Here is a 23,097-nt window from a genome sequence, read left to right as displayed (position 1 = left end):
TCACATAAGCTCTGTAACGCTTTCTACGGCAAGCCCCAAGGGGATGAATACACAATCACACACATACACAGGGCAAAGTTACATTATGAATCGCATCCTTATTCAGCCTGTTACAATTGTTTATGTGAACGTGGCACTCCTGTTGTTATTTCGCCGATCTCCACCTGACAGGGAAGCGGAGAGAAAGTCAGAATGAGCCGGTGTGTCTCCCCACTGCCATTCTGAACCGGTGTGTGTGACAGAGCTCTGGCTGAAGAGAACGAGAACTCAAGCACAACATTCGGTAGGTGTGTGACACCCCTGGCCAAAATCAAGTTGTTGTGAACCTGCTAGAGAGATGCCAGCTTTAATATACTGTAATAAGAATACTTTTAGACCAATTTGTTGATTGCGCTGCCTGGCGCAACATCACAGATATAGAAACTATTCCAAAAATAGAAAGCCATGTCGCTGTCGCTCGTTGTGTGTTGTGGCTGGTTAGGACAAAAACTCTGATTAACATGGAAAAGATACCTTTTATCGTGTCGCGGTGTTGCGTCTGGTTAGGGCAAGGTACTATTCTGTAGAACCAAGGTTTAGGCTGTAGAACCCTCCAGTGACGTCCACGGAGAAATTAAACCAAAAATAACTATCATAAACTATCAGTGTTGATTTTTTTCCGATAGCTGATAGTTGAAAAACACAACAATCGGCCCAGATTAATCGTAAATCCGATATATGCTGTTGGTCGCCCTCTAAAATAGACAAACATTGTTTTCTTTGGAACAACGTGCTCTAATGAATCATGGTACAATAAGCCCAAGAATTAAGATTTCCTGTATTTAAGAATAAAATAGGGTCCATTTTGGTTTCATTTTGACTTTAAAAAGTCAAGAATCCTTGTAACACATACTTCTCAGTTATTATTTTTATTTTTTTACAGAAAGTCTATAGATGCTACGTCCCAGCCAGCAAGAAATGTGAGTGAATGTCTTTTGTGGCATTGTTTCATGGCCTCTTCCCATCACTTTCTCTCTTTCAACAGTTCTCCATTGTCACTCAGATAGATCGATGAACAATGATTGCCTCTGTGGTCACTGCTGATGTCTTTTATATTCCAGCCACATCAGACTGTGAGCGTGCCTTTTAAGAGCCACCAAATGAGATGAAAACTCTGGGAGGCGAGATGTGCTGGACTCAGGGACATTGGCAGTGGATTAATTCCGCCACACCGCACACACACACACACACACACACACACACACACACACACACACAAAGATAGTGCTTAAAAGGATCCCAGGAGGGAAAATGAATTTTTTTTTCTAGGCTTGGACATTGTGCGGGCAACTGTCAGAAATTGTATGAGAAAAGAAGAGATGACTCAATTTGAGTCTTTTACAGACTTTATTCACCCCATTGACCCTTTGCGCAGCACACTCTTTCAAAATTGAGACATAGAAATGGCAGAAGGAATCGAGAGATGAAAGAATAGTTGTGATATTTCTAGATGTAAATGAAGTTTAAGAAACACATACAACCCATTACATCATAATGGAGATGGCAACCCTGTTAAAAAAACAGCACTTCAAGTCACCAGAATATGTTGTGTTTTGCATGCTGGTCCCCAGCGAGGGATGATGGTGTGCTGATCCTCAGCGTTGGATGCTGGGGGCTGGTTGACCAGCATATGTTGTGTTTTGCATGCTGGTGTACTAGTTAAACCATAATGGGATGCTGGTTTGCTGGTTGACCTGCATACAGTTGTGCTCAAAAGTTTGCATACCCTTGGAGAATTGGTAATATATGTACCATTTTTAAAGAAAACATGAGTGAGCAGGCAAAACACATTTCTTTTATTTCTTATGGGATTCATATTCAACTGTAAGTTATAACAGAATGGCACAATCATAAAACAAAACATGGCAACAAAGAAAAAAATGAAATGACCCCTGTTCCAAAGTCTGCATACCATTAGTTCTTAATAATGTGTATTACCCCCTTTAGCATCAATGACAGCGTGCAGTCTTTTGTAATAGTTGTCTATGAGGCCCCAAATTCTTGCAGGTGGTATAGCTGCCCATTCGTCTTGGCAAAATGCCTCCAGGTCATGCAAAGTCTTTGGTCATCTTGCATGAACCACACGTTTGAGATCTCCCCAGAATGGCTTGATGATATTAAGGTCAGGAGTCTGTGATGGCCACTCCAGAACCTTCACCTTTTTCTGCTGTAACCACTGGAGGGCTTAGAGCTTGAGTCAAGCCTCATCCTCGACCCTGTCCTTATAGCGGACAGTAAGCCACATACTTCATCCTTTCCTAGGCTACTCATAGATTATATGGGCAGGCAAACTCGTGAATTACAGTACAAGTTCATCAGCATGGGTTGCTAGAATGCTGGTTGACCAACATATATTATGTTTTACATGCTGGTGTACTGGTTGACCATCAATAGATGCTGTTGTCCCCACCATTCTTCTTAACTAACTTAAGAAGCAAGACTTCCTTGGTCCACAAGCATCACAAAAAGTTAATGCTGGTTGACCAGCCTCACCAGCGAACTACTTCCAGTGAAAAGTATGGTGTAACAGGGTTCATTGTTGTGTGGGAAGGAGGAAGCTGGGACCTGGTTGAACAGTACACATAGACATTTATTGTTGCACTTTTCAGTCGCACACAATAACACACTGCTTCACGCTGACTTGTAGTCACACACACGCACACACTGCCACGTCTCTCTCTCTCTCTCTCTCTCTCTCTCTCTCTCTGGCGTCCCCGGCTCCTTCCTATCTCTCTCTCCCGCTGATTGGGGCAACTCAGCACCAGGCGTGCACCCTCATGGCCCGGACATGCCCTCCTCCTCGTCACATATGGCTACATTTGTCCTCCAGCTAGACCAGCACAAAACCAATATAAATTATTGCTGGTCTGAACTGGTCTTGTTAATAGGGGACCTTCTTTCTGTCAACCAATGTGGCATCTCTATGAGTTCCTTGCCTGAGCATCTTTCTCTGCTGTGGGTTTGCCACCTATTCCATCGTTTTCCATCCTCGCTTTTACCCTTTCTCTCTTAACTCTCTTTGACAGCTAAATGAAATGGGGGCCAACAGAAGCTGTGTTCTATCTATATAGTCACACATAATAGATCAAATGCAATGAAGTAGCTGTCAGTTAAACAAATGGAGTTCTAAACGGAAGTTCGGGAGGAGCTTGTTCATCTAATCCTGTCAATCACAACACAAGGATAAATGGAAGCTTGCCTCCCTCCTTTAACAATTCTTGTGGCATTGTCCCATCACCCTAATGCCCCTTTTCTTTATATAATTTTTTTAAACATTAATTAATTTTCTATTAATAACATCCAGGAAGGAACTGAGCCAATCAACAAGGAATGGTAATCAGAGCTCATTTGACTTTTTTGATATTGTTAATATCCTAAAGTAAGGCAGGGACTGATTTTTGTTATTAATTATATACAATAAGATAAGGAATGTATATTAATAAAGTAAATAGGGTATCACTCTCAAGAATTATATAAACATCTGATAAGCATATCAATTGTTTATAGATATTTTCAGTTATGATAGAATATTTAGCAAATAATATGGGTAAAAAGCAAAAAAATAAAAATAAAAATAAAAATAATAATAATCTAAGAAGAAATTTCTTAAATTATAAAGGTGAATCAGGATCCACACATGTACACACACACACAGACCAACATAAAACACACATCCGATTGAGCGCCACTGAACTGAATGGAGAGGGTCCTTTAAGTACCCTGTAAGGATGCTAGCCTTTGCACAACAATGTTCCTGCCCTTTTATGGTGGACAAAAGTGGCATGTTACAAGTGTGCTTTATCAAAACCCTGGAATGGTACCACTGGTGAATAATTGGTTGTCCTGGTAACGGACCAGGAAGATTTCACAACCCCTGTGGCACAAAATTCTGCAAATGACAACAGTTTAGAAGCTATGACAGGGATGGATCCTTTCTTCGGTTTCTTTTTGTGCTATTGTTTTACAATGTGACATCAGTTCACCTTAAAGGAAAAGTTCACCCAAAAATGAAAATGTTTCTCTTTTACTCTCCCTCATGCCATCCCAGATGTGTATGACTTTCTTTCTTCAGCTGAACTCAAACAAAGATTTTTAAAAGAATATTTCAGCTCTGTAGGTCCATATAATGCAAGTGAATGGTGATCAGACCTTTGTAGCTCCATAAAAAAATCACATAAAAGAGACATAGAAGTAATCCATAAGACTCCAGTGGTTAAATCCATGTCTTCAGAAGTGATATAATAGTTGTGGGTGAGAAACAGGTCAAAATTTAAGTCCTTTTTTACCCTAAACTTTTACTTTTACCTCTGAAAGTCACATGTGGTGCCGGTTTAGTTTCACTTTTATATCTGAAGTGAAAGTGGAGATTTAGAGTAAAAAAGGAATTAAATATTGATCTGTTTCTAACCACTGGAATCATTTGAATAACATTTATGTTTCCTTTATGTGATTTTTGGAGCTACAAAGGTCTGATCACCATTCACTTGCATTGTATGTACCTACAGAGCTGAAATATTCTTTTAAAAATCTTTGTTTGTGTTCAGCTGAAGAAAGAAAGTCATACACATTTGGGATAGCATGAGGGTGAATAAAAGATAAGAGAATTTTCATTTTTGGGTGAACTATCCCTTTAAGGCTAATCAGCACTGGACAGCACTGATTTGATTTAGTGGTTTACATTCAGGAGTAAGGCTTGAGCCATTTAAATTTAAGCCAGCCTTTTCAGTGGATGAAATACAGTTATACTTGCAACTAATTTAATCACTTATTTGACAAAAAAAAAAAAAAAGCAGAGATATTCAAAATAGCATAATATACATATATGCCTGAACTCTGCATTACAAAACTTACGTTCTGACATACTGTAATTCACTGCATCTGATCAAGAAAAAGTTTTCTGGGAGACAGCAGTATACAGGAACAGCAAGCATCTAACAAATATTTGAGTTCAGTCATGACATCAGTAAATGTAGTGCCAGTGATTGCGATCCTTGTCTTCACATCCCATATGAGTGTACTAGGGCTGCCCCCATAGTCGAACCAAACTTTAGTCGATGAGAAGAGTCTTGGTCGACCAAGTTTTGATTGGTCGTTTGGTTGCAGAAAAAACTCCACATAAAAAAAGATGGTAATTTTCGTTAACCAGGGTTAGGGTTAAGCCTACACAATAAAGATATATATATCTCTGGCAATATCCAATTACATCGGAAACCCCTGGGCTGAGGGATCGGTAAATATTCTTGCTTTAGTGACTTTGCATTGAAAATTAAATGTATTTATTTAAAAAACGAAAAACTTAAATCAAATACATTTCTAAATTCAAATTGCACTCCAAACAAAATGAAAAAGCAAATAAAATAATGTGATAAAAGCATAATATATATATATATATATATATATATATATATATATATATATATATATATATATATATATATATACACACACCTTTCCATTTACCTCACCGTCTAAAGCACCTCCTGAGCTGAGATGTCTGAGGTCATTTGCAGCACTCATAGACGATACTGTTCTTGCAACAAAAAACAAAATCAGAAGACAGAAACAAAGAAAGAGTGAGAACCTTTTGCATGCACTTGTTCCACGAGACTGCACGCCTCTTTACATACATGCGCATAGACGCTTTTCTGTCATCTGTTCTTAATAATATAATAAAGTGTGTTTCTTCAAGTGCGTGTCTGTGTGTCTACGGGCAAATTATTTGTAATCTTCATAATAATAATAATTATTATTTAATACATTAATGGGAAAATGAGCCAAATATTGTCTTGACATCGTCAAAGGCATCAGCTATTGGCAATCACTCTGACCATCGTCGATCCCCGAGATCATCGTCTGTCGACACAATCCTAATGTGTATTTCTCTCTATAAATTAACAAAATGTTCAGACAGTCTTCTTGCTGCTTTTTCCGACACATTCAGAATCATTACCGCTTTTGCCGGTGTCGCTGCGGCTCACTTCGTGCGTGCGCTTGTAAAATTGATATTTTAAAGGTTATTACGGTTTAGTATTTCTCTGTAATGTAGAACAGTGTTAGCAATGTTACTTATAACATTCTTTCTCAGCCCTGGAACTCAAACCATTTTCTGATGCCCCCCCAAAAATATATATTTAAGTAATTAAATTAATATCCTAAATGTGCGACTAGTCGACTAATGGCTTAAATTAACGACTACTAGGAAAATACTTGGTCGGGGGCAGCCCTACAGTATACAAATGTTTTATGGATTTTTTCACTCCTGTAGCTTTTTATACCACTTTCTCTTGACTGCAGTTCAATTACAGGTGAGTAATAAAATTCTCCACTGACTCATGTGCATAACTACCAATAGTGGGCATAAATAATGCAGCTGTTTGGAGATATGCAAGCTAAAGGTCAACCATGCTTATCTGGAGTCACAGGGGCACATCCAAAACTGACAGGCATCATCATCATCATCTGCCAAAGAAGCTTTTGTGAGTGAAAGTGATGACATAAAGTACATTCTTTAATTATACATTAATGGATCAGGGGAAAAAGCATAGCCTCTTTATTTTCCCGTCTCTGTCAGTCCTGCAGAAAAATAAAGCATGCTGGTTTGCTGGTCTTAGTAGTTTTAAGCTAGTCTTCCAGCCCAAGCTTATCTTCAGCTGGTCTGCCAGCCTGGCTGCTGGTCTCCATCTGAAAACTGCCAAAACCCCCTCTAAAACCAGTAAGCAGTCCAACCTGACTGAGTAAGAATACCAGCTAAGACCAGCAAAACAGTTTAGGCTGGTTTAAAACAAATATCAGCAGGGAGTGCCAAACAAACCGTCATGGTTACTTGTGTAACCTCCGTTCCCTGATGGAGGGAACGAGACGTTGTGTCGATGTAGTGACACTAGGGGTCACTCTTGGGAGCCCGAGACACCTCTGGTCTTTGATAAAAGGCCAATGAAAATTGGCGAGTAGTATTTGCATGCCACTCCCCGCGACATACGGGTATAAAAGGAGCTGGTATGCAACCACTCATTCAGGTTTTATGCTGAGGAGCCGATATAAGGTCCGGCCATTTCAGCGGGTAGTTCAGCATTGTGGCAGGAGGGACACAACGTCTCGTTCCCTCCATCAGGGAACGGAGTTTACACAAGTAACCATGACGTTCCCTATCTGTCACTCACTCGATGTTGTGTCGATGTAGTGACACTAGTGTTCCCTATAAGAAACGCCACAATTGGCTGAACTGTGTTACGTGAACTGGCGGTGTGTGGTGGGCAGAATACCGTGTGCCTCATAGCCAGCACACCAGGTCGACATGTAACCTCCCCCAACATATTTATGAGTGTCGAATGGCCCTTTTTGGGGACAAGTCGACTACCCAAATGATAGAGACAGGCTTAACCCAGTCGTGGCCTCTTTTCCCCTTCTTTTTTCCACTCCCTAAAAAAGAAGGGGGATTATCCGACTGGGCCACCAGTTCTAGGGTGTCCCTCCCAAGGGGAAGACATCGCGGAGACCACACCTTGCCCAAAGAGAGGGGGGATATTTAAGTGGAAAAATACGTCACATGGTCTTTCCAACCATGTGGGGAGTCTTCAAGGTAGATCCTGCCCTATGGGGGAGGAGTTACTACAAACATAGGGACTGGGGCAGGGAAAGCTGCAGTTTGCCAACAGGGAAACAAATTAGCAGAAGATATATAATCGCATGGGGTTAGCCTTACAGGGAACCGCCACATGCGGAGCACCTACCCCAGAACAGGGCTCTTAGTTAGCATGTATACTGGGCCGGCAGCGAGTCTCTCCGAAAACTGGACTGCCACAGGGCTCGGAGGAAGTCAACCAGGGAACAAAGTTTGTGAACACTACTGCAAATGTCTGTTAGAGAGGCACCCTGGCTAGGGCCCAGGGAGTCGCTACACCCCTGGTAGAATAGACTTGTAGCCCTACTGGGGGCGGCATGTCCTAGGCGACATATGCCATAGTTATGGCGTCAATGAGCCAGTGGGCAATCCTCTGCTTGGAGACAGCACTTCCTTTCAGCTGTGCACCAAAGCAGACAAAGAGCTGCTCAGAGATTCTAAAGCTCTGCGTGCGATCCAAATAGATGCGTAAAGTGCACACCGGACACAGCAACGACAGGGCTGGGTCTGCCTCCTCCTGGGGCAGCGCTTGCAGGTTCACCACCTGGTCCCTAAAGGGGTGGTGGGAACCTTGGGCACATAGCCCGGTCAGGGTCTCAGGATCACGTGAGAGTAACCTGGACCGAACTCCAGGCACGTTTTGCTGAAAGAGAACGCTTGTAGGTTACCTACCCTCTTGATGGAAGTGAGCGCAGTCAGGAGGGCAGTCTTCAAGGAGAGTGCCTTAAGCTCGGCTGACTGCAAAGGCTCAAAGGAGGCCACCGCTGGTGGTAGACCGCTTAGGTTTTCCGCGTCCCGTCCAGTAGTATTCTATAGTCCAATAGTAGGTCTGGGCGCGGGTGCCAGATGGTGCCCCGTGCCTGAGAAAGAAGGTCCTTCCTCAGGAGAATTCACCAGGGGGGAGCTGTCGCGAAGAGCTTGAAGTCCGAGCACCACGTCTGGGTGGGCCAGTAGGGTGCTATCAGGATGACCTTCTCCTCGTCCTCCCTGACCTTGCACAGGGTCTGTGCAAGCAGGCTCACTGGGGGAAACGCATATTTGCGCATGCCAGGGGGCCAGCTGTGTGCCAGCACATCTATGCCGAGGGGCGCCTCGGTCAGGGCGTACCAGAGCAGGCAGTGGGGAGGATTCTTGGGAGGCGAACAGGTGCACCTGTGCCTGTCGAATCGACTCCAAATCAGCTGGACCACCTGAGGGTGGAGTCTCCACTCTCCCCTGAGGGTAACCTGTCGTGACAGCGCGTCCACTGTAGTGTTGAGGTTGCCCGGGATGTGAGTGGCTTGCAGCGACTTGAAGTGCTGCTGACTCCAGAGGAGGAGACGGTGGGCGAGTTGTGACATACAACGAGAGCGCAGACCGCCTTGGCGGTTGACATATGCTACCGTTGTTGTGTTGTCTGTCTGAACTAACACGTGCTTGCCCTGGATCAACGGCCGAAACCTCCGCAGGGCGAGCAGAATTGCCAACAACTCGAGGCAGTTGATGTGCCAATGCAGTCGCGGACCCGTCCAGAGGCCGGCGGCTGCGTGCCCATTGCAAACAGCGCCCCAGCCCATTTTGGAGGCATCTGTCATGACCGCGACGTGCCTGGAGACCAGTTCTAGCGGAACACCTGCCCGTAGAAACGAGAGGTCGGTCTAAGGGCTGAAAAGATGGTGACAGACCACAATGTGTCCCGTGGCGCCATGCCCATCTCGGGACTCGAGTCTGAAGCCAGTGCTGAAGCGGTCACATATGCATCAACCCGAGCGGGGTGGCCACCGCCGAGGATGCCATATGCCCCAGGAGCCTCTGAAAAAGTTTCAGTGGAACAGCTGTTTTCTGTTTGAATGCCTTTAAACAGGCCAGCACCGACTGGGCATGTTCGTTCGTAAGGCGCACCGTCAAGGAGACTGAGTCCAACTCCAAACTGAGAAAAGAGATGCTCTGAACCGGGAGGAGCTTGCGCTTTTCCCAGTTGACCCGAAGCCCTAGTCGGCTGAGGTGTGAGAGCACCAGGTCCCTGTGTGCGCACAACATGTCTCGAGAATGAGCTAGGATTAGCCAGTCGTCGAGATAGTTGAGAATGCGAATGCCCACCTCCCTTAACAGGGCAAGGGGAGCCTCTGCGACCTTCGTAAAGATGCGAGGAGACAGGGACAGGCCGAAAGGGACGACTTTGTACTGATACGCCTGACTCTCGGACGCAAACCGCAGGAAGGGACTGTGTCGAGGATGGATCGAGACGTGGAAGTACGCATCCTTCAGGTCTACCGCCGCAAACCAATCTTGATGCCGGACGCTCGCCAGAATGTGTTTTTGCGTCAGCATCTTGAACGGGAGTCTGTGTAAAGCCTAGTTCAGAACTCACAGGTCCAAGATTGGCCGCAACCCACCGCATTTTTTTGGTACGATGAAGTAGGGGCTGAAAAACCCCTTCTTCATCTCGGCTGGAGGGACAGGTTCTATCGCGCCCTTCCGTAGGAGGGTAGCGATCTCCGCGCAAGGTAGCAGCGTTTTCGTCCTCCATCAAGGTGAAGTGGACACCGCTGAACCTGGGCGGACGCCCGGCGAAGTGAAGCACGCAGCCAAGTCGGATGGTGCGGAGCAGCCCTCGTGACGGATTGGAAAGCGCAAGCCATGTGTCTAAGTTCCACGCAAGGGGGACCAAAGGGACAACGTCATCGGACGTACCGGCAGGTAGGGCCTCGCGGCGGAGCTCGAGGTGCCACACCACGTCGTGGCCATGCTGAGTCTAAGGACATCGAAGCACTTACCTGGCTCCTTGTGACCACCCCTGGAACAGCCTGGGACGGGGGAGGATGAGGCCTGTCCTCGTGACCCGTGGAGACTGTCACTTCGAGGGCGGATTTGTGCCACAGCTGGGCGCTCAGGGGCAGGAGACCGCCGCTGGAGCACCAAACCTGCCAAATAGAGTGGTGGACAGTGGTCGTGATGACGGCCGTGCACACCGGATATGTGACCCAAGGAACAAGGAAACCGCTCTTCCTGAGCTCTTGAGTACTGCAGCCACTTGGGCATGCAGCGCAATTAAATGCAAAAGGTAACAAAAAGATGGAGAGATCTGCTTACCAGCTCCAGAGCAGCGGGTTTCGTTGTCCCTGGGTCGCCCGTCTCAAGAGCACTTTGAAGCCTTTCATGGGTTCTGGGCGGCCATGAGACGGGTGGGGTCTGCCGAATAGCCCTTGGCCACCCCACCATCGAGGGTAGTGAGGGCGTGGAAGCTGAAATGATCGGGACCGGGCAGTAAAAAGTGCGGGGGCGGGGCGTGGCTTTGAGCGGCGCCGCAAGCCCAGGAACCAATCACCGAGCCACGAGGGTTCAGGGAAGAGCAGTGAGTTCCACTCTAGCCGACGCTGGCGGCTGCCCGGGAAAGCATGTCGTCATCTCCGCGTCAGCCTGTGACTGGGCAATCGTCCCCGAAGGGAGGAGCCCAGCTGAGGCTTCCGACTGGACGAGCCCACTCTCCGATGCTGCGCTTGAGAGCTCATCACATTCGCGGGCTCCGAATAAGAGGTCGAACTCGCCGTGAGACGCGCCGGCGGACTCATCCGGAAGCCCGATCAGGGCAGACGAGCGTGCTGGGGAATGGGAGGTCCGCGGGGGGATACCCGGCGGAGGCGGTCCCATTGGGGTCCCCAAATCACCCCCAGTGCTAGCCGCGCTGGCCTCATATCCGTGGGTAAAAGGACCGAGGCGGGGAGCCTCTGGGGTGGCTTGCTTTCTTATAAAGGTGAGCCGCGACCGCAACATTGCCATGGACATATTCTCGCAATGAGAACATGACCATCTACGAATGCTGTGTCCGCGTGAGCAGTGCCCAGACACGAAAGACAGTGATCGTGACCGTCAGAAGGCGAGAGATAACGAGCGCAACCAGGAATAACACACAATCGGAAAAGCATCTTTAGAAAGACGCGTCTTTAAAAAGACGTTCCGTGTGTGCCGCTCTTTTAGAGAAATATACTCTTTTAGAGAAATATACTCTTTTATTTCTGCCAAAGCACCCAGGGGCATTCTCTGCAGTGCACCAGTGCAGGGGGGGAGAAGCCGCTGAAATGCGCCGTCAGATCCAGCAGAGTTGAATGAACAGTAGTATTCAGCTCAGTGAGCATGACCGTTCGGCTCCGAAGAGAAAATCTGAATGAGTGGTTGCATACCAGCTCCTTTCATACCCGTATGTCCGGGGGAGTGGCATGCAAATACCACTCGCCAATTTTCACTGGCCTTTTATCAAAGACCAGAGGTGTCTCGGGCTCCCAAGAGTGACTCCTAGTGTCACTACATCGACACAACGTCGAGTGAGTGACAGATAGGGAACTAAGTGCTCTCTTCCTGTCTGGCCCTAACTGTACTTTTCTCACACCCACTATGAGTGCACAACACTCACACAAATAGGGCACAGTGGCAGATGGTTGAGGGTAGTAATTTAAGCTAACTGGAGTAGGCACGGGGCTGCTAGCTCCCATGTGGGGTTTGGGGCAAAGACAAACAAATCACTAAGCAACTGCAGGACTGTAGCTGTGCTCTTGATCTGAGATGTTAAACTCCTAATCTTCTCAAAGGATGCAAAATCATAATCATCTTTACAAAAAATTTTGGTAAATGAACCTTGATTGCGCACAAACATACCAAAAGTATACAAAAAGACGTCAATCCATTTAAATGTAGAGCAAATTTAGACTTTTGAAAAGCCTTCTGCAGATTTTCTTCTGAGAAACAGACTACAGTTATCTCACATATGCCTCCTTTAGAGTTTCAGAAGTGATCACAACAATGTCACAAACTCAGATTTGCCAACATTAGAGGTCGACCGATATGGGTTTTTAAATAGCCGATGCAATATTTAGAGAGCAGGATGGCGAATGGCTGGTTTAAATGCACATAAACATAATACAATTTAACAACAGCAAGTCAGATTTACAACAATTTCTAAAGTAAAAAAAACCTTTGGAAACCCTTGAAAACAGAAAGTGTTGACTATCCATTGACAAATCCATTGGTAGATTTTGGAACAGACACAAGGGATAGTTAATCGGCTAAGCAAACACGATTATCAGCCGACGCTGATAATCACAAAAATGGACAAATATCGATCAAATAATTTTCCTGGCCGATATATCGATATATCATCAGCCAAGATGCTATGTTTGCAATCAAAAGTCAGAGATTTCAATATGAACTCAAACATTTCTCATCAAATTCTTCTTAATTGTATAGCCCTATACACTTAGGCCCTGATTTACTAAAGGTTTGGATGTATAAAAACATGCAAATTTGATAGCACGCTAAAAAATGTCCGAGCTGATCTACTAACGTTGTCTTTAAGGATTGCTTTTTATTTTTGCATGTTTCCCTGAAATGATTATGCAATTTAGAGGCATGCCTCCAAATGCACATAATAAAGTGTTGATGCAAGCCTGAAAGTCATTTCAGAAATGGAAACTACGAGAGCAAATTAATAAGAATGAAAGGCAGGTATTACTCTGATTTGCACTGTGAATCATGCTGTCATTGTGGCAAAAAGGAGACATTTCAGAACAGATAATACGTAGAACACCTATTGATGATGCACATTAATGTGAAATTGAATTATTTCTCATGAAAAACTGTTTAATTCGATTATTTTTGAACTCCATATCATAACTGATAACATACTGATGATCATAAGCCTATTAAAAAAATGATGCCCAAATTATGTCATAATTTAATGTTTTAAACATTGTTTTTAATTGCCGAAATACTGCGAAATAGTTTAAGTGGAGGTTCTTTCCAGTCCTCAAAGCAGGCCGATACGCACCTGTACGGTGAACAGGTTTCGTCATGATCCCGTGAAACGAGCAGGGAGTGCAAGTTCTGTACCACACAGCTTCCTGTGTCTCTTTCGTGTGCAGCTAACTTTGCCATGGTCAACGTAATTGCGGTTTGAAATTCTGATTTCATTTGAGTATACATCACTGGTGTGATGGCTTACCGTGTACATAATATAGTATTTTCCTCTTTGTGAATTATGAACATTTCAAGAGAACAGTATCATGTGCATTCTCATCAACTACTCTTAAGGCCTTTTCACACCAAATGCGACGTGATAATGAGAGGCTAATTGCCAGCGAATGGCTCTTTCCCATAGAAATGGAAGCAAATGATTGCCGTTAGCGCATTCACGCCTTTACTAATCGACAAGCAATTTTACCCTAGTGCGGTAAGTGGCTCAGCGCACCTTTGAGATGATCTGCCCTCTGCCCATGATGGTCCATGAGAAGAAGCGGTACTTGACAAGCAGATTGAAAAAAGAAAACTGATTTCTCTACAAGCTGCAGCAGCGATGAAGAGTTTGTTGTTGATCTGCTCAACGAGAAAGAAAACATTCGAGTCACAAACTATTTCAGTTCACCTGCTGGATGAGTTGACTGGCAGTATTATCATGTGTACACAGTCTGAGGGGTGATTATAAAAAAATGTGTGTAAAAAATAATATTAACGGTTAAAACATGTTATCATTTGAAATAAGAGTGATTATTTGCCACTGCCCCGCATGTATGTTAAGTAATTTTTTTTACTAATGCACACATATAATGACCGTTGTAACAGATGTTGTCAATTTGAACAACTGATTGTATCTTATTGCATGTGTATCTAAATTTGCTCAAAACATGTTACTAATTAAACGTGACTGCATTTAAAGATATAGTTCACCCAAAATGAAAATTCTCTCATTATTCACTTACCCTGATGCCATCCCATATGTGTATGACAGTCTTTCTTCAGCAGAACACAAATGAAGATTTTTAGAAGAAGACAGAGCTCTGTCAGGTCCTTATAATGCAAGTAAATGGGTGCCAGCACTTTGACGGTCCAAAAGTCATATGTAGGCAGCATAAAAGTAATCCACACGACTCCAGTTGATCAGTGAATGTCTTCTGAAGCAAATCAATATGTTTGTGTAAAAATAAATCGATAATTACAACTTTATTAGCACTAAAAAAACACTACAAAAAATGCAAAATAGATATTGGAGAAGTGGCCTGAAGGATATAGCACAAGTATTGGTGTTTTGGCCTGGGTCTTATGGTATTGTTTACACTCTCAACTTTCAATAAATAAAAAGGCAAAAAGTCCAAAAATGAAAAAAATAAAATAATAATAAATAAATACAAACACTTATATGTTGCTATTATACTATTATACTTGTTAACTGTATGTTACCAAACAAAATGCAATGTTACTAAAAAAGAAATCCATAAAGAAACATCTGAACAAAGTTCATACTTATATGAAACATAGCTGAGAACTCTCATCTCCTGAGGTATGAAAGCGCAACCCCTGAGCAATTCAGTTTTTCTCTGGGATAAACAACTAGCCTTGTTTACCTGCTCTAAACGAGTCCCAATGCACTGTGTAAAATTAGCCCATATGTTGTTTCTATAGTGATGTTTTCCCATTCTAGTGCAGAGGAAATATAGATTCACCTCACTCAGCGGAAGAGGGCAACTGACTGAAGGTCACCGCACCTGCTTTCTACATCTCAAAATGTTGTAGGCACTAAGTACTGTAATTTGTACCTGCTAATGAAACACACTGTTCCACGAATGGCTGGAAATACAAAGAAGCATAATGCTACTGTACAGTATATTTTGAGGAACCTAACAGCCCTCTAGTGTTCCACTCCATTATGAAATGAAATGTCCTAATTCTTCTTCAGAAACCAGCTGTATTATGTTCTGTATTAGAGATAATTAGGCTTTTTGTGACAGGGAAAAACAAAGGGTTATTAGGAGAATCTCACTGAAAAAGGTCACATTTCACCCCAAAATCTTAGAAGTATAGGAAATTTGACATTATTTCCATGACAATTAGGCACATTCTCCATCCTTATGTTTTACTTTTGAAGCGATTCTCACTAAACCTTTCAGGAAATGTCCTAGGAATATTTAACAACGAATGAATACAAAAAATATGCAATTATATTTTGCCCTACATTTAGAAACATTAAGGATTTTTTGCATTGTGACATTGGGCCCTATTTTAAGACCGCTAAGCACAGCGCTACGCCATGTGTCATATGTGCAAAGTCAGTGGGCATGGCCATGAAGTTTTGGTATTTTTGTGCAAGCATGCGCTATAATTCTAGGCGCAAGTAGGTTGACAAAATTGTGTGCACAAAGAGCTAATGGGTTGGGTCAAGTACAATTTAATTCTTAGGTTCTTCTCCGGTTATTGCACCGTTAGCATACTATTATATGTCATCACTCATGCCTGTTAACCGATTAATAACAGGTTAATACTGGTGGTTACTCAGTTAAAAGAATTTGACAAAATTTGCATCCCTAATTCATACCTGTGGATGGAAACCCCCACAGCAGTATCTGTACAATTATTTCTCATCCAGTGATAATAAACAACTGTGATTGGTCCATCCTGACCAGTGCTGAGAAAGTCTGATATGAACTGACCTAAGGCAATAAAAAATTGTAGTCGCATGTTATTCAATTCCATATAACTTTTCATTGAATATGAATTTTTTTCGTAAGTCTGACCTACAGTTTACACAATTTATGCAAACACACAAGAATAATCTTACCAACCAAACAAATTATTATAAAATCAACACCATGTTGTTTTTGGTTTCAAAAGGTTCAGCCTCTCTTACACTACAAAAACACTGTCAACACTTCATTTCAGTAAGTATGCATTATTCATCTCTGTTGAGAGGAACCAAACAATTGGCCCTTCGCTAAGCTCCACCTCCCTTGGTTACAGTTGCTTGCTCTGACAAGCGCTGCATAACTCCCCATAGAAATGAATGGGAGATTGCCATGAACGACGCGGTTTTGGGCAAAATATTCTCATAAATGGAATGGATAATATTTCACGTAGGCTGATATGAAGAGTGACATTGTAATGCATATTTATCTTAAGTTTTCTGTAAAAGAAATTGTTAAATTACCAGTAATTTGATTAAAAACTGTGTCGACTGTGAATTAGAATCAAGGCAAATGATTATTACAGTCACTTGAAAAGAGAAAAACGAACTTTTTTCGTTTTGATGCTGTGAACTGTTTATTTAGTATTGCTTTTATGACTTAAATCAATACATAAATGAATTAACGTTCAGTTATTAGCTTTAATTTACCTTGGAGTAAATGTAGGTGTCGTTGCAGATGTTACAGTATGTTCATTTGGGAATGAGAACTGACACAGTTTAATTCATAACATGCTCTTCTCCAGATTTATTTAAAGATTATTTAAAAAAGAAAGAAAAAAGAAAAACTGCTGGTATCCTCTCAACAATGTGTTTTACATTTATTGAATTATTTTGATAAAATCCCGCTTAAAAGTACTCAAACACACATTACTTCCATAGGCTGTCACTGGAAAGTAGCAAACGCGTGTCAGAGTAATGGCGGCACGGCAACATTTGCTAAGACACAATTGGTCAGAAGTGGTTTTACGGCGAGGCCTAGCGAAGGGTCAATTATTAAACTCCTATTCCAGATGCTGGAATAATACAATTTGTGCTGAATCAGTATTTAACATTCAGAAAGGCATGCCACACAGGTGCACAGTATTTCTGTGTTCATTTTATTGTGCTGCATTTGATTTAAGTGGCTTCAGCTGTGAACTGTACCTTCTAAAATGATGGTACTTAGATGAAAATAAATAGGATTATGAAATGAAGTGACCAGTCTGGGCAGTTAAAGTAGTGTAAGTGCACTACATTGGTAAATAAAATTGGTTAGCATCAAATGTGCTGTTTAATGTGAAACCTCAGACATGGATGGAATTCTAAATCTGTGCAAAATGCAAATCGATTGTAAACAAAAAGGCTGAAATATCATCTCTCAAGAGATGCAAATATATATATAAAAATATTTTCTATTGCAAGTTCAATGTAAAATCAATTTGTGTTAAAATCAATAGGCTGGAAATAGACATGCAGTCAGATACCAAAGGATGTGCTGTACCATACTATCTATAGGCTGAATGCACAGAAGGTGTCATTCTCTGCCAACACAAAGTTTGGCATGGAATTGTCAGTCCTATGTCTTAAAATGTCTTTGATCTTGCCATATTGAATCTCATGGTCTGCCATATCTATATACTGTAACATGTTGGGTTGAGCACATTGAACAATTTGTTTTTAACACCCCAGGGAGGCATCAGATAACTCCAGCTGCTAAATGTATCTGACAGCATCCCCCCGTTATGACACTGTACTTGCCACTCATTCGCATTCAGAACAGGAAGAAGAGCAAAGAACAACAACAGCAACAACAGCAGCAACAGTAAAAAAATAAAACATTTAAACAGAAAGAAAACAAGTCAGAGCTTGAGGAACATGACCAATATGAACAGGATCATATCAGAGGAGGAAACAAACAAAAAGTTCTCACTAGATCGCCCATACAGGCATTCCTTTGTTTTTCCATGTCAAGCTGCCTGGAGGCCATTAAATGGGTCCTGCCAAAAAGCTGACAACTGTCTGTGGCTTTTTCAGCTCAGCCATTTTAAATCTGCCATCCATATCCATGAAAACCAGAGCATGTGACGTGGGTAATCAGTCAGCCGGCCAGGCGTGTGAGTGTAGGAGTGCCCGATTCTGCACAGTGCTCTTGTCTGGGCCAGGTTGACCCAATGAACTTCCATGCTGCAGGAACATTAATGTCTGCAGGAATGGTACTACTAGAGTTTATGGCCTAATTTGAATTGTTGCAACAAATACCACCTGTATCGTTAGAAATCAGCACAGAATTCCACAGAAAGTTACGCAGATTTCCAAAGACAGACTGATCACACTGTGAATTCAGCATCAGGAGGCTGAAAGTTCTGCTGCTGGAATCGGTTAGTGCTTACTGAAATTCTAACTACTGCCCCCAGTGGCTGAAACAAGAAGTGTTGCTGAGGTGAAATGACCACACACAGGGTGGCACAAAAGTGAGATGTATTTTTAGCTGTACATGATGTAATACAGTCAAGAGGAATGGATTTGTTATTAACCCTACTCCCTAACACAAACCCCAACCATAAACCTAACCATCAGTGGAGTAAAAATTGCATTTCAGTCAGTCAGTAATTCAGCAGAATGGGGTCGATTTCAGAGTACATGAACATTGGGAAGCAGCATGACGATTTCCAGTGTGATCATGTTGCCACAGAATTGGAATCTGGAACACCCATCATTTAAAAATTTCTACACATCCTTTGCTCCATGCATTTTCATTTACAAATAATTGGGTTAATGTGATAATGCTCTCGGCCAGGGACATATCCATAATATAAATTAGGGGAGACATGTCCCCCTCAGTAATAAGATATAGCCAGATATGCCATATGCAGATTGATTTTCTCCCCTTTTCTCCCCAATTTGGCATGCCCAATTCCCAATGCACTTTAAGTCCTCATGGTGGTGTAGTGACACGCCTCAATCCGGGTGGCGGAGGACGAAGCTTAGCTGCCTCCGTGTCTGAGATAGTCAATCCATGCATCTTATCACATGGCTTGTTGAATGCGTTATCGCGGAGACATAGCGCGTGTGGAGGCTTCATGCTATTCCCTGCGGCATCCACGCCCAACTCACCACGCGCCCCATTGAGAGCGAGAACCACAATATAGTGACCACGAGGAGGTTACCCCATGTGACTCTACCCTCCCTAGCAACCGGGCCAATTTGATTGCTTAGGAGACCTGGCTGGAGTCACTCAGCACACCCTGGATTCGAACTCGCAACTCCAGGGGTGGTAGACAGCGTCAATACTCGGGGCCCCCCCCGCCCCCAATAATTGATATTCTCGTTGCTGTTCTGCTGCAGACAATTATGCACTGCTGTTAATTGTCATTAGGTTGTTGTAGGGATTACATAATGGTTAAAAAAAAGTTTTTTTTTTTGTTGTATCCTGCTCAGTAGTTTAACACTGCTCGTCAATGTCGCTTGAGATAGCCAAACAAATCAAAGAAGGCGGGACTCACTTTTTATAGATGCTAAGCGGGAACCAACAAGTGGATAATTCCAGTGCCATGCATTAGCATGGTCAGCAGTTCAGATTAAGAATGTAAGCACCATGTAAGATGTAAGTATCTAGCTAAACATGCAATATTTGCCCACTATTTTATGACTGAACTATTTTGTTTCAATGGTAAAATTTAAGTAGTTGTTTGCCAATTTTAATTGAAAATATATCATGTACAGTACGCGATTCGCAATGTAATTTGTAATTGTCAATGTAAAAAACATTAACGGACCAGTTTTCAGTCTATTAGGCTTACAACAAAGAGTGAATGTGTGCATATTGTCAATTAATTGAATGAATGTGGTTATCTGGCTAGCTTTTGTTTGACATTGTCTTAGAAAATTATCGATAAAACTCAGTAGAAGAGTTATCACCCTCAGATTTAAACTAAAACATAGTAAGACCTGTGGCTTTGACTTCATTTTTTTTAGTTTGAAGCAAGTACATTGTCATATTTTTTAATGAAAATAATATTTACTAATGATTTACACTAAATTTTAGTTTTTCTAACTACTTTATTACTAATAAATTCTGACATTTGGACAACAATCTCGAAAAGTGTCTTCAGTCAAACGAGACCAGTGTTCATGAACTCCAACCATTTTTATTTTGTGTACGGTATTGTTAGGTCTGTGCTCACTGCTCATAAAGGGAGCCACCAGTTAAAAAAGTAGTTCACCTAGAAATGGAAAAATCTCTCATTAACGCACCTTATTTTATTCCAGACCATCTGCTGTTATTTTTTTTATTTTTTCCTATATTATTCATAGTATCTGTAGCTACACAATAAGACAAAATTCCTCCCTGGGTAAGAGAGAATGATTAAATCCGAAAAGGGATAATTAATCTAATTAATTTCTCTGTTACAATATATACATTTCTTTGATCTTGCCATATTTTCAATTTCATTATGTGATTTTCTTTTTGGGCAATGCAGAAATCTATTTCGTGGCAAAGAATATGTGAGGTGTGGACAATGCCTGTTATTTATATAAATTAGGGCTGTCAATTGCTTAAAATTTTTAATCGAATTAATTACATGGTATACCGATTTATTAACTGAATGACTATACAACGATTCAGACCCACACGTACAATGTGAAAAGTGACCTGTGAGAGGGGTGAATTCAAACTAGGGTTCAGACCAAGCAATTGAACCAAGTGTGAAAAAAGCCTTAAAGGACACAGCTGCTTCAATCAAATACCCCACCACAACAAAAATTTTTAGTGTATCCATCAATTAGAGATAATAACAGATTGGATCCTATCTGCCCACACCTCAGTAGTTTAAGTTTGTCACAGTTATCCAATATAATGAAGTCCTGGACCTCCTCTTATCATCAAAATCATCCCACATCTCTCCAGCCCTCTGCCGGTTTATCCGATACTGAAGCGCACATAATCTCTGCATCCATTCATTATTTGAGCCTAATGAGCAGTGGCCATGAGACATACCGAGCTTATTGAGGCTTCATTGCCACTCACAGTCCGGTGCAAATGGCAGGATGCAAACAGACATTGCCATGGTGCCAACACACCGATGTCCTCACAACTCACTGCTGATCGTTTTTCAGTTCAGTGATGAACACTAGGTGATCAGTGACCAGTGAACAAACAACACAAAGGGTAGTCATTTATTTATTCAACTATTTATTAAATGTTGGTTAATATGCGTGTTGTAATACGAATGTGAGATCAAGGGTTAATGAAGAAACACAAGCACATATTCATAGAAAAAATAGTGAAATACACACGGGCTGTGTTTCAGAATCTGTTAGCTGCATACCGGGATGGCATCTTTGGGCATCATATGTGCATTCAGCATCTTTGGGCATCATAGGTGCCTATGATGCCAAAAATGCTGCATGAGCTTATGATGCCAAAAATGCAGTGTGCAGTAGCAGTATGCTGCACAAAAATGCTGCATGCACTTATGGTGCCCAAATAAATACTGCATGCATCCATGGCACCCAAAAGTGCTGCACAAGCTTATGATGCCCAAAAACGCTGGATGCACCAAACAATATGATGCCCAAAAATATTGCGTTCACCTATGATGCCCCGAAATGCTCCATGCACCTCTACATGATGGCCAAAAATACTGTGTGCATCCATGCTGCCTATAAATGCTGCATGCTTTCATGGTCAATGATGCCAAATTACTCTCTAAGCACCTTTGATGCCCAAAAATAATGCAAACTGAAACACACAACATCATTTAGTCTCAAAATCAGCATTTTTGGGCATCATGGGCAACTATGTTGCTTAAAACTGCTGCATGCTATGCCTATAAATGCTGTCTAGAAATGCAGCTTGCCATGTTGTCCCGCTCATACATGCGTGGCGCAGCGCAGACACAACAGTGACTCACAACCACGCAATCCATGAACTTTCCCGGCACCGCGCGCTCGATAAACAGACCTTAATGCCTCGTCATAATGTCAATACCACGAGTTAATAAATGCAACAGACAAAGACAAAAGTATACAAACCACAGGCGAAGTTGACACACTAGTTTGAGCATAGAGAGCAAACCAACAATCACAAGACAAGACCTTAAGAGACTTATTGGTAGAAAATTGTGTTGAAATTAATATTCGGTTCAGTTTAATATCTCAGCTTCTTTGACATCTATATGAGTGCACGACATGTTACTACATAAGTAAGCATAAACAACATGACAAATGAATTAAAGCTGTTTTACTTCCTAGAATATTATTATAACATTTTTTTCTAAAAGTTTTTAGGGGCACAACAATTATAAACATTATTAACAAATTATAAATTTAGCTATAGAAACTAAGAAAGCATTCCTTTTCCAAGTTTGTGGGTTAATTTATCAATCATCATTAACTGAAAAATAACTAAAATATTACATTTTATGTTATATTCAGCGAACCTTGAAGCAGGAATGTACAGTCAAGTAGATAACTATTTCAATATAGACAAAATATATAACTCACACAAATATCGTGAGAAAAGTATCCGGTCTTGTATTTATCGCTCAGAGTGACTCGTACTCTTGCGGTTGGAGGAATAAACTGTACTTCAACAGAGAAACGCCACCTATTTGTTTCTGCTGTGTGATGAGGAGGATGAATGGAGCGGTTCTGTTTCCCTTGCCAACACATTTGCATAAGGACCGCCTAATGCGCTCTCTGATTGGCCAACACTGGAGATTAGAGCGGCTGTCCAAAAATTATTCGTTTTTAATTCGGTGGTCTGAAATGTCAGTCAAAAAAAAAAAAAAAAAAAAAACAGCTCGTTGCCGCATACCTTACAAAGTAGCTCTTTTTGCACCTTCCTACGGGTGTAACTGTGTGTCAACATAGGAAATGTTAATGTTTATATTTACTCGAGCAAGTGCTTTAATAATTTGCAATAGACTGGCAACGGACCAACGATCATATCCCCAAATGACTTATTAAT

The 23,097-nt window shown here is 42.2% G+C and overlaps 1 protein-coding gene across 1 annotated transcript in view; it reads right to left on the bottom strand.

Moving 5' to 3' along the window:
• The window catches only part of LOC127421276 (visinin-like protein 1), a 37,256-nt gene extending 14,507 nt beyond the window's left edge, over positions 1-22,749 (bottom strand). The window contains exon 1 of the mRNA XM_051664176.1: positions 22,632-22,749. The gene's annotated coding sequence lies outside the window, so the exon portion shown is untranslated. The remainder of the gene's footprint in view (positions 1-22,631) is intronic.
• Positions 22,750-23,097: the final 348 nt, after the last annotated feature.

This window comes from Myxocyprinus asiaticus, chromosome 30 (assembly GCF_019703515.2).
Source record: "Myxocyprinus asiaticus isolate MX2 ecotype Aquarium Trade chromosome 30, UBuf_Myxa_2, whole genome shotgun sequence".
NCBI lineage: Eukaryota > Metazoa > Chordata > Actinopteri > Cypriniformes > Catostomidae > Myxocyprinus > Myxocyprinus asiaticus.
The sequence above is the reverse complement of the archived record's forward strand: the minus strand, read 5'-3'. Positions and strand labels throughout refer to the sequence as shown.